Raw genomic sequence first — 14,423 nt, forward strand, 5'->3', positions numbered from 1 at the left:
GATCTACTCGCTGGTCTGAATCATTGATAACTAACCCTCTGAGATCTACTCGCTGGTCTGAATCATTGATAACTAACCCTCTGAGATCTACTCACAAAATACATTATAAATTGAATAATAATTGAATGGGAGGAATATATTAAAGAGAGTAACGAGGAGTCGATAAGATCTTTGTTTGTCGTCCACTGTAGAAGAAGATGTCGTCGACGTACATCACAGGTGTTTGTTCATCATTTGACATCATGGGTTCACTGAGAGAGAAGGTCACTGGTTCTGTTCCTTCTCTTCTCAAACACTGTTAACATTCCAGAGATGGAGAGTCGCCGCGGAGATGTTGCTCTGTGTGTTCATCACTCCGTCCGACTCTGTTGTCATGGAAACCCGCCTCACGCTTGGACGGTTCCTCTGTTCTTACATTAGTTTCAACTGAACCGTGGTGTTACTGCACAGGGTTAATGACGATGAGTGACAGCCAATGGATTTGAAGACACGACCAACACTGGGAGTTTAGAGGCGGAGACGTTCCTGATCCAGATGCTTCTGCATCCTGTTTATTTTGTTTTCATGTTTTAGTTTAAAATGATCCAAACAAGTCTTAATACGTGTCGCAGATGTTTCTACTCTTAGAAAACATCTTTTATTTGTATATCTACGTGATAATGAATAGAGACAGATGGCAGGAATTTAAATTCCCGTCTGGATTTTAATATATTCTGTCATTTAAGATTTTGTTTCAGTGACGTAACAGTTCATACATGTTCACTTTAAGAGTCAGAACGTCTTGTTTAAGGTTTATAAGGTTTTAAAGTTTCAAATAAATACAGTGTTTTCGTAATAGCCAGGGTTAGTGATCATAGATTCAGGCCAGCGAGTAGATCTCAGAGAGTAAGTTATCATGGATTCAAGACCAGCGAGTAGATCTCAGACACTAAGTTATCATGGATTCAGACCAGCGAGTAGATCTCAGAGAGTAAGTTATCATAGATTCAGACCAGCGAGTAGATCTCAGAGGGTTAGTGATCATAGAGTCAGGCCAGCGAGTAGATCTCAGAGGGTTAGTGATCATAGAGTCAGGCCAGCGAGTAGATCTCAGACATTAAGTGATCATAGATTCAGACCAGCGAGTAGATCTCAGAGAGTAAGTTATCATAGATTCAGGCCAGCGAGTAGATCTCAGAGAGTAAGTTATCATGGATTCAGACCAGCGAGTAGATCTCAGAGGGTTAGTGATCATAGAGTCAGGCCAGCGAGTAGATCTCAGACATTAAGTGATCATAGATTCAGACCAGCGAGTAGATCTCAGAGAGTAAGTTATCATAGATTCAGACCAGCGAGTAGATCTCAGACATTAAGTTATCATAGATTCAGACCAGCGAGTAGATCTCAGAGAGTAAGTTATCATAGATTCAGACCAGCGAGTAGATCTCAGACATTAAGTGATCATAGATTCAGACCAGCGAGTAGATCTCAGAGAGTAAGTTCTCATAGATTCAGGCCAGCGAGTAGATCTCAGAGGGTTAGTTCTCATAGATTCAGACCAGCGAGTAGATCTCAGACATTAAGTTATCATAGATTCAGACCAGCGAGTAGATCTCAGAAATTAAGTTATCATAGATTCAGACCAGCGAGTAGATCTCAGAGAGTTAGTTATCATGGATTCAGACCAGCGAGTAGATCTCAGAGAGTAAGTTCTCATAGATTCAGACCAGCGAGTAGATCTCAGAGAGTAAGTTATCATAGATTCAGGCCAGCGAGTAGATCTCAGAGAGTTAGTTATCATGGATTCAGACCAGCGAGTAGATCTCAGAGAGTAAGTTCTCATAGATTCAGACCAGCGAGTAGATCTCAGAGAGTAAGTTATCATAGATTCAGACCAGCGAGTAGATCTCAGAGAGTTAGTTATCATGGATTCAGACCAGCGAGTAGATCTCAGAGAGTAAGTTCTCATAGATTCAGACCAGCGAGTAGATCTCAGAGAGTAAGTTATCATAGATTCAGACCAGCGAGTAGATCTCAGAGAGTAAGTTATCATAGATTCAGACCAGCGAGTAGATCTCAGACACTAAGTTATCATAGATTTAAACCAGCGAGTTGATCTCAGACACTAAGTTATCATAGATTCAGACCAGCGAGTAGATCTCAGACATTAAGTTATCATAGATTCAGACCAGCGAGTAGATCTCAGACATTAAGTTATCATAGATTCAGACCAGCGAGTAGATCTCAGAGGGTTAGTTCTCATAGATTCAGACCAGCGAGTAGATCTCAGACATTAAGTTATCATAGATTCAGACCAGCGAGTAGATCTCAGACATTAAGTTATCATAGATTCAGACCAGCGAGTAGATCTCAGAGGGTTAGTTCTCATAGATTCAGACCAGCGAGTAGATCTCAGAGAGTAAGTTCTCATAGATTCAGACCAGCGAGTAGATCTCAGACATTAAGTTATTATAGATTCAGACCAGCAAGTAGATCTCAGAGAGTAAGTTATCATAGATTCAGACCAGCAAGTAGATCTTAGAGAGTAAGTTATCATGGATTCAGACCAGCGAGTAGATCTCAGACATTAAGTGATCATAGATTCAGACCAGCGAGTAGATCTCAGAGAGTAAGTTATCATAGATTCAGACCAGCAAGTAGATCTCAGAGAGTAAGTTATCATGGATTCAGACCAGCGAGTAGATCTCAGACATTAAGTTATCATAGATTCAGACCAGCGAGTAGAGCTCAGAGAGTAAGTTATCATAGATTCAGACCAGCGAGTAGATCTCAGACACTAAGTTATCATAGATTCAAACCAGCGAGTTGATCTCAGACACTAAGTTATCATAGATTCAGACCAGCGAGTAGATCTCAGACATTAAGTTATCATAGATTCAGACCAGCGAGTAGATCTCAGACATTAAGTTATCATAGATTCAGACCAGCGAGTAGATCTCAGAGGGTTAGTTCTCATAGATTCAGACCAGCGAGTAGATCTCAGACATTAAGTTATCATAGATTCAGACCAGCGAGTAGATCTCAGACATTAAGTTATCATAGATTCATCTTTTATTTGTATATCTACGTGATAATGAATAGAGACAGATGGCAGGAATTTAAATTCCCGTCTGGATTTTAATATATTCTGTCATTTAAGATTTTGTTTCAGTGACGTAACAGTTCATACATGTTCACTTTAAGAGTCAGAACGTCTTGTTTAAGGTTTATAAGGTTTTAAAGTTTCAAATAAATACAGTGTTTTCGTAATAGCCAGGGTTAGTGATCATAGATTCAGGCCAGCGAGTAGATCTCAGAGAGTAAGTTATCATGGATTCAAGACCAGCGAGTAGATCTCAGACACTAAGTTATCATGGATTCAGACCAGCGAGTAGATCTCAGAGAGTAAGTTATCATAGATTCAGACCAGCGAGTAGATCTCAGAGGGTTAGTGATCATAGAGTCAGGCCAGCGAGTAGATCTCAGAGGGTTAGTGATCATAGAGTCAGGCCAGCGAGTAGATCTCAGACATTAAGTGATCATAGATTCAGACCAGCGAGTAGATCTCAGAGAGTAAGTTATCATAGATTCAGGCCAGCGAGTAGATCTCAGAGAGTAAGTTATCATGGATTCAGACCAGCGAGTAGATCTCAGAGGGTTAGTGATCATAGAGTCAGGCCAGCGAGTAGATCTCAGACATTAAGTGATCATAGATTCAGACCAGCGAGTAGATCTCAGAGAGTAAGTTATCATAGATTCAGACCAGCGAGTAGATCTCAGACATTAAGTTATCATAGATTCAGACCAGCGAGTAGATCTCAGAGAGTAAGTTATCATAGATTCAGACCAGCGAGTAGATCTCAGACATTAAGTGATCATAGATTCAGACCAGCGAGTAGATCTCAGAGAGTAAGTTCTCATAGATTCAGGCCAGCGAGTAGATCTCAGAGGGTTAGTTCTCATAGATTCAGACCAGCGAGTAGATCTCAGACATTAAGTTATCATAGATTCAGACCAGCGAGTAGATCTCAGAAATTAAGTTATCATAGATTCAGACCAGCGAGTAGATCTCAGAGAGTTAGTTATCATGGATTCAGACCAGCGAGTAGATCTCAGAGAGTAAGTTCTCATAGATTCAGACCAGCGAGTAGATCTCAGAGAGTAAGTTATCATAGATTCAGGCCAGCGAGTAGATCTCAGAGAGTTAGTTATCATGGATTCAGACCAGCGAGTAGATCTCAGAGAGTAAGTTCTCATAGATTCAGACCAGCGAGTAGATCTCAGAGAGTAAGTTATCATAGATTCAGACCAGCGAGTAGATCTCAGAGAGTTAGTTATCATGGATTCAGACCAGCGAGTAGATCTCAGAGAGTAAGTTCTCATAGATTCAGACCAGCGAGTAGATCTCAGAGAGTAAGTTATCATAGATTCAGACCAGCGAGTAGATCTCAGAGAGTAAGTTATCATAGATTCAGACCAGCGAGTAGATCTCAGACACTAAGTTATCATAGATTTAAACCAGCGAGTTGATCTCAGACACTAAGTTATCATAGATTCAGACCAGCGAGTAGATCTCAGACATTAAGTTATCATAGATTCAGACCAGCGAGTAGATCTCAGACATTAAGTTATCATAGATTCAGACCAGCGAGTAGATCTCAGAGGGTTAGTTCTCATAGATTCAGACCAGCGAGTAGATCTCAGACATTAAGTTATCATAGATTCAGACCAGCGAGTAGATCTCAGACATTAAGTTATCATAGATTCAGACCAGCGAGTAGATCTCAGAGGGTTAGTTCTCATAGATTCAGACCAGCGAGTAGATCTCAGAGAGTAAGTTCTCATAGATTCAGACCAGCGAGTAGATCTCAGACATTAAGTTATTATAGATTCAGACCAGCAAGTAGATCTCAGAGAGTAAGTTATCATAGATTCAGACCAGCAAGTAGATCTTAGAGAGTAAGTTATCATGGATTCAGACCAGCGAGTAGATCTCAGACATTAAGTGATCATAGATTCAGACCAGCGAGTAGATCTCAGAGAGTAAGTTATCATAGATTCAGACCAGCAAGTAGATCTCAGAGAGTAAGTTATCATGGATTCAGACCAGCGAGTAGATCTCAGACATTAAGTTATCATAGATTCAGACCAGCGAGTAGAGCTCAGAGAGTAAGTTATCATAGATTCAGACCAGCGAGTAGATCTCAGACACTAAGTTATCATAGATTCAAACCAGCGAGTTGATCTCAGACACTAAGTTATCATAGATTCAGACCAGCGAGTAGATCTCAGACATTAAGTTATCATAGATTCAGACCAGCGAGTAGATCTCAGACATTAAGTTATCATAGATTCAGACCAGCGAGTAGATCTCAGAGGGTTAGTTCTCATAGATTCAGACCAGCGAGTAGATCTCAGACATTAAGTTATCATAGATTCAGACCAGCGAGTAGATCTCAGACATTAAGTTATCATAGATTCAGACCAGCGAGTAGATCTCAGAGAGTAAGTTATCATAGATTCAGACCAGCGAGTAGATCTCAGACATTAAGTTATCATAGATTCAGACCAGCGAGTAGATCTCAGACATTAAGTTATCATAGATTCAGACCAGCGAGTAGATCTCAGACATTAAGTTATCATAGATTCAGGCCAGCGAGTAGATCTCAGACATTAAGTTATCATAGATTCAGACCAGCGAGTAGATCTCAGACATTAAGTTATCATTGATTCAGACCAGCGAGTAGATCTCAGAGAGTAAGTTATCATAGATTCAGACCAGCGAGTAGATCTCAGACATTAAGTTATCATAGATTCAGGCCAGCGAGTAGATCTCAGACATTAAGTTATCATAGATTCAGACCAGCGAGTAGATCTGAGACATTAAGTTATCATAGATTCAGACCAGCGAGTAGATCTCAGAGAGTAAGTTATCATAGATTCAGACCAGCGAGTAGATCTCAGACATTAAGTTATCATGGATTCAGACCAGCAAGTAGATCTCAGAGAGTAAGTTATCATAGATTCAGACCAGCGAGTAGATCTCAGACATTAAGTGATCATAAATTCAGACCAGTGAGTAGATCTCAGAGAGTAAGTTATCATAGATTCAGACCAGCGAGTAGATCTCAGACATTAAGTGATCATAGATTCAGACCAGCGAGTAGATCTCAGACATTAAGTTATCATAGATTCAGACCAGCGAGTAGATCTCAGACATTAAGTTATCATAGATTCAGGCCAGCGAGTAGATCTCAGACATTAAGTTATCATAGATTCAGACCAGCGAGTAGATCTCAGAGAGTAAGTTATCATAGATTCAGACCAGCGAGTAGATCTCAGACATTAAGTGATCATAGATTCAGACCAGTGAGTAGATCTCAGAGAGTAAGTTATCATAGATTCAGGCCAGCGAGTAGATCTCAGACATTAAGTTATCATAGATTCAGACCAGCGAGTAGATCTCAGACATTAAGTTATCATAGATTCAGACCAGCGAGTAGATCTCAGAGAGTAAGTTATCATAGATTCAGACCAGCGAGTAGATCTCAGACACTAAGTTATCATGGATTCAGACCAGCGAGTAGATCTCAGAGAGTAAGTTATCATAGATTCAGACCAGCGAGTGGATCTCAGAGGGTTAGTTATCATAGATTCAGACCAGCGAGTAGATCTCAGACATTAAGTGATCATAGATTCAGACCAGCGAGTAGATCTTAGAGAGTAAGTTATCATAGATTCAGACCAGCGAGTAGATCTCAGAGAGTAAGTTATCATAGATTCAGACCAGCGAGTGGATCTCAGAGGGTTAGTTATCATAGATTCAGACCAGCGAGTAGATCTCAGACACTAAGTTATCATGGATTCAGACCAGCGAGTAGATCTCAGAGAGTAAGTTATCATAGATTCAGACCAGCGAGTGGATCTCAGAGGGTTAGTTATCATAGATTCAGACCAGCGAGTAGATCTCAGACATTAAGTGATCATAGATTCAGACCAGCGAGTAGATCTTAGAGAGTAAGTTATCATAGATTCAGACCAGCGAGTAGATCTCAGAGAGTAAGTTATCATAGATTCAGACCAGCGAGTGGATCTCAGAGGGTTAGTTATCATAGATTCAGACCAGCGAGTAGATCTCAGACACTAAGTTATCATGGATTCAGACCAGCGAGTAGATCTCAGAGAGTAAGTTATCATAGATTCAGACCAGCGAGTGGATCTCAGAGGGTTAGTTATCATAGATTCAGACCAGCGAGTAGATCTTAGAGAGTAAGTTATCATAGATTCAGACCAGCGAGTAGATCTCAGAGAGTAAGTGATCATAGATTCAGACCAGCGAGTAGATCTCAGAGGGTTAGTTACACAGTATTTTTAAATGTATTATTCATTCTTATAACGTGTTTTTATTAATTTGTCTTTTTTTACTTTTGCAAAAATTTAAAAATGATACTGTATATGTTATATGAAAATAAATAAATGTAAGTAAAATGTTTTTTATTGACAATAATATATACACATTAACAGTAATCGTGAGTATTAAAGGATGTATTTAAAAACTGACACATTATCTCATCAGTAAAACTGGATCAAAAAAATAATTGGCAGCGTCTTTCAATCATCACTCGTTCATTGAATCCGTTTATTCTTCCCTCGCTTCTCAGCTCAGTTCAATCATCAGAGGATCATGAGAATAGAATCGAAGACGAAAGATTTCTGTCTTCACTGCCATGTTCACTCGTCAGCATCTGGACACACAGTCTGCTGGTCCAGCTCGCCTGCACAGCACACGTCACTTCTCTTCCCAGTCAGTGCTTGCGAGCTGGACTCAGTGCTGGACTCGGAGCTGGACTCGGAGCTGGACTCTGAGCTGGACTCGGAGCTGGACTCGGAGCTGGACTCGGAGCTGGACTCGGAGCTGGACTCGGAGCTGGACTCGGAGCTGGACTCGGAGCTGGACTCGGAGCTGGACTCGGAGCTGGACTCGGAGCTGGACTCGGAGCTGGACTCGGAGCTGGACTCGGAGCTGGACTCGGAGCTGGACTCGGAGCTGGACTCGGAGCTGGACTCGGAGCTGGACTCTGAGCTGGACTCTGAGCTGGACTCGGAGCTGGACTCGGAGCTGGACTCTGAGCTGGACTCGGAGCTGGACTCGGAGCTGGACTCAGAGCTGGACTCGGAGCTGGACTCGGAGCAGGACTCTGAGCTGGACTCTGAGCTGGACTCTGAGCTGGACTCGGAGCTGGACTCGGAGCTGGACTCGGAGCAGGACTCTGAGCTGGACTCTGAGCTGGACTCGAGCTGGACTCGGAGCTGGACTCGGAGCTGGACTCGGAGCTGGACTCTGAGCTGGACTCGGAGCTGGACTCGCAGCTGGACTCGGAGCTGGACTCGGAGCTGGACTCGGAGCTGGACTCGGAGCTGGACTCGGAGCTGGACTCTGAGCTGGACTCTGAGCTGGACTCGGAGTTGGACTCGGAGCTGGACTCGGAGCTGGACTCTGAGCTGGACTCGGAGCTGGACTCTGAGCTGGATTCTGAGTTGGACTCGGAGCTGGACTCGGAGCTGGACTCTGAGCTGGACTCTGAGCTGGACTCGGAGCTGGACTCTGAGCTGGACTCGGAGCTGGACTCGGAGCTGGACTCTGAGCTGGACTCGGAGCTGGACTCGGAGCTGGACTCGGAGCTGGACTCGGAGCTGGACTCGGAGCTGGACTCGGAGTTGGACTCGGAGCTGGACTCGGAGCTGGACTCGGAGCTGGACTCGGAGCAGGTCTGTCAGAGTCCATCCAGTCCTCCGTCCTTCATGATCTCCGTCCTGCTGCCACAACATCCTCCGTCAATGAAGATGATGAAAGGAGTCGACAATAATAATTCATTCATTTTTTATCGAATTATTAACTATAACTTTTTCATCTTTTCCTACAGCGTTGATCATTTCAATAACTCAAACAATCCATAACAAAAATATACTAGTTGATACTAGTTGATGTTTAATGACACCAGAGTTGATACTAGTTGATGTTTAATGACACCAGAGTTGATACTAGTTGATGTTTAATGACACCAGAGTTGATACTAGTTGATGTTTAATGACACCAGAGTTGATACTAGTTGATGTTTAATGACACCAGAGTTGATACTAGTTGATGTTTAATGACACCAGAGTTGATACTAGTTGATGTTTAATGACACCAGAGTTGATACTAGTTGATGTTTAATGACACCAGAGTTGATACTAGTTGATGTTTAATGACACCAGAGTTGATACTAGTTGATGTTTAATGACACCAGAGTTGATACTAGTTGATGTTTAATGACACCAGAGTTGATACTAGTTGATGTTTAATGACACCAGAGTTGATACTAGTTGATGTTTAATGACACCAGAGTTGATACTAGTTGATGTTTAATGACACCAGAGTTGATACTAGTTGATGTTTAATGACACCAGAGTTGATACTAGTTGATGTTTAATGACACCAGAGTTGATACTAGTTGATGTTTAATGACACCAGAGTTGATACTAGTTGATGTTTAATGACACCAGAGTTGATACTAGTTGATGTTTAATGTCACCAGAGTTGATACTAGTTGATGTTTAATGACACCAGAGTTGATACTAGTTGATGTTTAATGACACCAGAGTTGATACTAGTTGATGTTTAATGACACCAGAGTTGATACTAGTTGATGTTTAATGACACCAGAGTTGATACTAGTTGATGTTTAATGACACCAGAGTTGATACTAGTTGATGTTTAATGACACCAGAGTTGATACTAGTTGATGTTTAATGACACCAGAGTTGATACTAATTGATGCTTAATGACACCAGAGTTGATACTAGTTGATGTTTAATGACACCAGAGTTGATACTAGTTGATGTTTAATGACACCAGAGTTGATACTAGTTGATGTTTAATGACACCAGAGTTGATACTAGTTGATGTTTAATGACACCAGAGTTGATACTAGTTGATGTTTAATGACACCAGAGTTGATACTAGTTGATGTTTAATGACACCAGAGTTGATACTAGTTGATGTTTAAAGACACCAGAGTTGATCACTAGTTGATGTTTAATGACACCAGAGTTGATACTAGTTGATGTTTAATGACACCAGAGTTGATACTAGTTGATGTTTAATGACACCGGAGTTGATACTAGTTGATGTTTAATGACACCAGAGTTGATACTAGTTGATGTTTAATGACACCGGAGTTGATACTAGTTGATGTTTAATGACACCAGAGTTGATACTAGTTGATGTTTAATGACACCAGAGTTGATACTAGTTGATGTTTAATGACACCAGAGTTGATACTAGTTGATGTTTAATGACACCGGAGTTGATACTAGTTGATGTTTAATGACACCGGAGTTGATACTAGTTGATGTTTAATGACACCGGAGTTGATACTAGTTGATGTTTAATGACACCGGAGTTGATACTAGTTGATGTTTAATGACACCAGAGTTGATACTAGTTGATGTTTAATGACACCAGAGTTGATACTAGTTGATGTTTAATGACACCAGAGTTGATACTAGTTGATGTTTAATGACACCAGAGTTGATACTAGTTGATGTTTAATGACACCAGAGTTGATACTAGTTGATGTTTAATGACACCAGAGTTGATACTTGTTGATTTTTAATGACACCAGAGTTGATACTAGTTGATGTTTAATGACACCAGAGTTGATACTAGTTGATGTTTAATGACACCAGAGTTGATACTAGTTGATGTTTAATGACACCAGAGTTGATACTAGTTGATGTTTAATGACACCAGAGTTGATCCTAGTTGATGTTTAATGACACCAGAGTTGATACTAGTTGATGTTTAATGACACCGGAGTTGATACTAGTTGATGTTTAATGACACCAGAGTTGATACTAGTTTATGTTTAATGACACCAGAGTTGATACTAGTTGATGTTTAATGACACCAGAGTTGATACTAGTTGATGTTTAATGACACCAGAGTTGATACTAGTTGATGTTTAATGACACCAGAGTTGATACTAGTTGATGTTTAATGACACCAGAGTTGATACTAGTTGATGTTTAATGACACCAGAGTTGATACTAGTTGATGTTTAATGACACCAGAGTTGATACTAGTTGATGTTTAATGACACCAGAGTTGATACTAGTTGATGTTTAATGACACCAGAGTTGATACTAGTTGATGTTTAATGACACCAGAGTTGATACTAGTTGATGTTTAATGACACCAGAGTTGATAGTAGTTGATGTTTAATGACACCAGAGTTGATACTAGTTGATGTTTAATGACACCAGAGTTGATACTAGTTGATGTTTAATGACACCAGAGTTGATACTAGTTGATGTTTAATGACACCAGAGTTGATACTAGTTGATGTTTAATGACACCAGAGTTGATACTAGTTGATGTTTAATGACACCAGAGTTGATACTAGTTGATGTTTAATGACACCAGAGTTGATACTAGTTGATGTTTAATGACACCAGAGTTGATACTAGTTGATGTTTAATGACACCAGAGTTGATACTAGTTGATGTTTAATGACACCAGAGTTGATACTAGTTGATGTTTAATGACACCAGAGTTGATACTAGTTGATGTTTAATGACACCAGAGTTGATACTAGTTGATGTTTAATGACACCAGAGTTGATACTAGTTGATGTTTAATGACACCAGAGTTGATACTAGTTGATGTTTAATGACACCAGAGTTGATAGTAGTTGATGTTTAATGACACCAGAGTTGATACTAGTTGATGTTTAATGACACCAGAGTTGATACTAGTTGATGTTTAATGACACCAGAGTTGATACTAGTTGATGTTTAATGACACCAGAGTTGATACTAGTTGATGTTTAATGACACCAGAGTTGATACTAGTTGATGTTTAATGACACCAGAGTTGATACTCGTTGATGTTTAATGACACCAGAGTTGATACTAGTTGATGTTTAATGACACCAGAGTTGATCATTAGTTAACTAAGAACGAGTAAAACCATCAGTTGGTTCATCATCTGCTTCACTGTCATGTTAGTGTGATTTATAACTGGTCCAGATTTTCCTCGAACTCATCAACGTAATGGCAGCGACGCCTGCAGAGATCATTATTCTGCCGTTAAACGTTCTCCGTGGTAATTACGAGATTCTCTATCTGCTGAGATCTGCTCGTCGTCGTCTCCACGTGTTTGTGCGGCTGCAGCTCTCAGTGTAGTCGGGGTGAGAGCGTCGTGCAGCAGGAATTAATAAAGTGCTCATTACCACGAGTCCATTCACAAACACCACCATTGACGCCGTGAAGCCTCGACACCATCTCGTGTGTGGAGTCAACACGGAGATGAGCGACACACACATGACACACACGACACATGACACACACGACACATGACACACACACGACACACACATGACACACACTTGACACACACTTGACACACACATGACACACACATGACACACACGACACACACATGACACACACGACACAAACATGACACACTTGACACACACTTGACACGCACTTGACACACACATGACAAACTTGACACACACTTGACACACACTTGACACACACATGACACACACGACACACACATGACACACACGACACAAACATGACACACTTGACACACACTTGACACACACTTGACACACACTTGACACACACATGACACACACGACACACACATGACACACACGACACACACATGACACACACACGATACACACATGACACACACGACACACACATGACACACACGACACACACATGACACACACACGACACACACATGACACACACGACACACACATGACACACACGACACGCACATGACACACACGACACACACATGACACACACATGACACACACACGACACACACATGACACACTTGACACGCACTTGACACACACATGATACACACACGACACACACATGACACACGACACACACATGACACACACGACACACATGACACACATGACACACTTGACACACACATGACACACACAACACACACATGACACACACGACAGACACATGACACACACGACTCACACATGACACACACGACACACACATGACACACACATGACACACACACGACACACATGACACACACGACACACACATGACACACACGACACACACTTGACACACACATGACACACACGACACACACAACACACACATGACACACACACGACACACACATGACACACACACGACACACACGACACACACATGACACGCACACATGACACACACGACACACACATGACACACACATGACACACACACATGACACACACACATGACACACACATGACACACATGACACACACGACACACACATGACACGACACACACACTGTTATTTCACAGTGTTCTTCAGCACATTCTTCAGCACCTCCATAGGTCACGTTGGATCTGATGTGAGACTCTTTCATCTGCACCTGAAAGACTTCCTTTGTCCTCCTCTGTCGGCCTCTGGAGTCCATGAATCCTGGCAGGTTCTCCATCCTGAGGCCGGAATAACAGAGAATGTTAGAAGATCAGAGAAGTTGTTTCTATGAACTCAAAGAAATGTTTGTTATTACACTAAAATAGAAAAACATTAAATTGTGATCAAACAACATTTTTATTTATACTTGGACGGATGGATGGATGGATGGATGGATGGATGGATGGATGGATGGATGGATGGATGGATGGACGGACGGACGGACGGACGGACGGACGGATGGATGGATGGATGGATGGATGGATGGATGGATGGATGGATGGATGGATGGATGGATGGATGGATGGATGGATGGATGGATGGATGGATGGATGGATGGATGGATGGATGGATGGATGGATGGATGGATGGATGGATGGATGGACGGACGGAAGGATGGACGGACTGACGGATGATCGGACGGACAGAAGGATGGATAGATGGATGGATGAATGGAAGGATGGATGGATGGATGGATGGATGGATGGATGGATGAAGATGAACTGGACTAAGTTCTAGAAAATCATGTGAACATTTATTGAAAATCGGTGTAAAAAAAGGGGTAAATGACTCATTTTTGAAGAAGAAAATATGCGAAACTAGAACGTGCAGTGATGAGTTCGCTGAGAGGGAGTGAGACAAAGCTAAATCAGGTCAAGTTTGTATCTTATCATCTGTAAAGAAATCTCTCGATGGAATAAACTTGTTAAAAATGGGATCAATTAGTTGATTTTCGGAAGAGAAATAATCCGATAATGCATGTATTAAAGTCGGATTAATTCCTCGTTCAAAATACATTTGACCTTTAACCTGCAGCTCGTTCTCCACCGGAGGTTCTGTTGTCAGCGTCAGAGGAAACGAGGCTCCTGAGAGCTTAACAACACCCCGTGGGAAAGCGAGAAGGTCGAAGCTGATGCAGCGAAAG

This window comes from Callionymus lyra, chromosome 18 (assembly GCF_982586985.1).
Source record: "Callionymus lyra chromosome 18, fCalLyr1.hap1.1, whole genome shotgun sequence".
Lineage (NCBI taxonomy): Eukaryota > Metazoa > Chordata > Actinopteri > Syngnathiformes > Callionymidae > Callionymus > Callionymus lyra.